We start from the raw sequence: 3,092 nt of genomic DNA on the forward strand, positions 1-3,092 counted from the left end.
TTGCTTGTGCCCATCACTCCCATCTCTGCCTCCATCTTTACACTGACTTCTCCTTTTCTGTCTGCATGTGCTGGATCTCCCTCTGCCTCCCTCTTATAAGGACACTTATGGTGGCATTTAGGGCCCATCCAGACAATTCAGGATAATCTGTCCATTGCAAGATCCTCAACTTAATCATATCTGCAAAAACCCTTTTTCCAAAAAAGGTAACATTTACAGGTTCCATGGATTAGAAGCTAATGTCCGTCCCAGAATAGATGTTTAAAAATCTGTGGGGGAACCCATCTGCTGTGCTTTGGGGTGGTGAGCTCATGGGAAGAGGAGGTGCCTCGCTTGATGTCTCCAGCCCTCGTCCCCAGCAGCTGCACAAGATCTCAGTACTGAGGATGGCGGGGTTGGGGGGTGGGTAGGAGGGCAAAGCTGGAAGCTCTAGGTCAGAAAGAGCATGCATGTGCCCTGCATCATGGAGCCCAGGACACCAGTGAGGATCCACACTCCATGCCTGGAGGATCCTCTCTTCCTTCTATCTTCCCAAGCCTGGCTTGGGTTTGTCTTTTCTGGAGCACTCAAGGCACCCACTGGGGACAAGCTGTGAAATGACTGCATAATTTCAGTGATTCCACCTAGGAGTTATATGCTCTTATATTTGCATTTAAATTTGCATTGCACAATAAATAGGTAAACAGTAAAATGCATGCTAATAACTGAAAACTTTAAGTTTTCTTAGAATAACATTAAATAGCAAATGAAAAATACCATGACAAGTGAGAGAAAGACCGCAGAAGAAAGGGAAAAGCTTTATCTATAACAGCACTTTTTTCCTGCTTTTTAAACTTTAGGCACCACATTTTCATTTTGCACTGAGCCTCACAAATTATGTAGCTGTAACCAGTTCGGCTCTGGTTACAACTTGCTCCTTGCATAAGCCAATACTTGTGTAAGGCTGGCAGCTGACCCTGAAACCAACGGCTAGAACACAGCCCCACATGAGTGACTAGAACACAGCCTCACAATGATGTGACTTTCTGTGGATGCCCCATGGTGACTCACAGCACAAGACTGTATGTTTCTCACTTGTCTGAATGCAAAGTGGCTATTTTTATAGAACCAATATGGAATTCAACCCATCTCTATGCACTGCTGCACCTGAGACACTCAGCACGCATAATAAATCTGTCTTTGGAAACTTGCTCCTTTGCAGTTTTGACACAGATAAATGACAAGTATTAAATCTTAAGGGAAAAGAACCAGCTGCCGTGGTTGTTGAATTACTGAGACATAAGCCTCCAGGCCTGTTGATGTGAAGTACGAGCCAGAGGCTTCTTGGAAAAGGGTACAGGAAAGTGGGAGAATGTCAGAGGTGACCTTGGGCTGGCTCTGTCTCCACCAACCCAGAGAAACTCAAGGTCACGTCTAATATCACTGGATTTGAACTTTGGAAGCCATTGGACTTTGACCAGTAAGAGGACCTTGGTGGGGCATATACCACACTAAGCCAGTGATTCAGAACTTAGATTGCTGTCTAATGGAATTTTTCTTTAGCCAGAATTGGTACCTGGTGAAAGAACAAAGACAAGCAACAGACACATTTATTTGTCCACCATAAGCACAATATTGTTGGTAGGAGTCAAGGGTGAGAATGGGCATAATTCTAGAATGTCAGAGCCAAACATAGCTATTAGATGATGTGTTCCTCCACTGTGGTGCTCCTCTGCCCCAGAATGGAGCTCCTTGAGGGGAGGGGTCTTGCTTTCTTTGGTTTTATATCCCTAGTGCCCCATGCATTGTCCAGCTTGAAGTGGGGCCTCAAGGCACTTTTTTCTTAAATTTTCTTAAATTCAATCCAACTCCTCCATAGTTTAGGTGGGGAAACAATGGTCCAAAGAGTTTGGGTGGTATTCCCCAAGTCACACAGCTACCTAATGGCAAAGCTGCAACAAGAACCAAGTCCTTCTGACCCCAATGTGAGCTGTTTCTATTTCATCACACTTGGAGAGAAAATTGGTGTCATTTTCTTTGAAGGTTATATATGCTCCATATGGATGGGGAGAACCTCAACAATGATCTGCTTCCCAGTATGTCAGCAGAAGTGAGGTCTCGAGACAGATGGAAATTCGGGGGCTAGGCCCTGCCCACACAGTGAAGGCTGGCAATTGCTCAGAGAAGGAAGCCCCAGGCCCTCAGCTCAGGGGGACCTGTTCTTGGTCGCACCCAACATCGGAGGGTTTTGCAGGAACACTACACTTACCGCTAGGAGGAAGAGCCAGGCACTCTTCTCAGAGCTCTCCATGGATGAATTCATTTAATCCTCCTAACAAGCCACTTTGGGGGAGGGGGCACTATTCTTAATTCCATTGCACAGACACTGAGGACGATTTGCCAGCAAGAGATAGAGTCAGTCTTCCAACCCAAGAGTGTGAGGCTTCCCTCTCAGCATTCTTTGCTCCAAGAACAGGGCAAGTCCTTAGGAAGGGGTAAGTTCTGACCCTCTCCCATGGCAGCAGAAGCCCAGCACCAGACACTGGGAAGGCCCCTCCTGGGAGCACATGTCACCCCAGCACTGTCCCTGGACTCGTGCTTTCCCTGGAGCCACTGCCTGAACTCATCAGATTTGGAGCTGGATCCCCACCTCCTTAAACACTCCCCATCCCATCATCCCTCCCATGGAGAAGTGACAGCATGGGGTGCCCACAGAGCTTGAGTTCCCCGGGCTTCACATCTCCCACTTACTGGCTATGAACTTGGCAAGTCACTTACAAGCTCCAGGCTTCAATTTCTATCCATAAACTGGATCCCAGCACTGCTTCTCAGGGTGGCTGTAAAGAGCAAATGAATGATCCCCTGTGAGATCACGTTGTAAACTATTTAGTGTCAGCCAGCACTCAACCTGTCCCCATTTATTCACAACTAGGACCAACTACTTGAGAGTGTTGAAGAGCCAGACTTGGGAGCCAGAGATAAGGGCAGGTTACTGTACAGTTCTTGTTTCGGTTTCCACATCTGTAAAATGGACATCATGGTAGTACCTACTCCAGGGATGTTAGAAGGCATATGCAAGATTATGCATGAAAATTAATAGTAAAAATCTGTGT

This window comes from Orcinus orca, chromosome 8, assembly GCF_937001465.1.
Source record: "Orcinus orca chromosome 8, mOrcOrc1.1, whole genome shotgun sequence".
Taxonomy (NCBI): Eukaryota; Metazoa; Chordata; class Mammalia; order Artiodactyla; family Delphinidae; genus Orcinus; species Orcinus orca.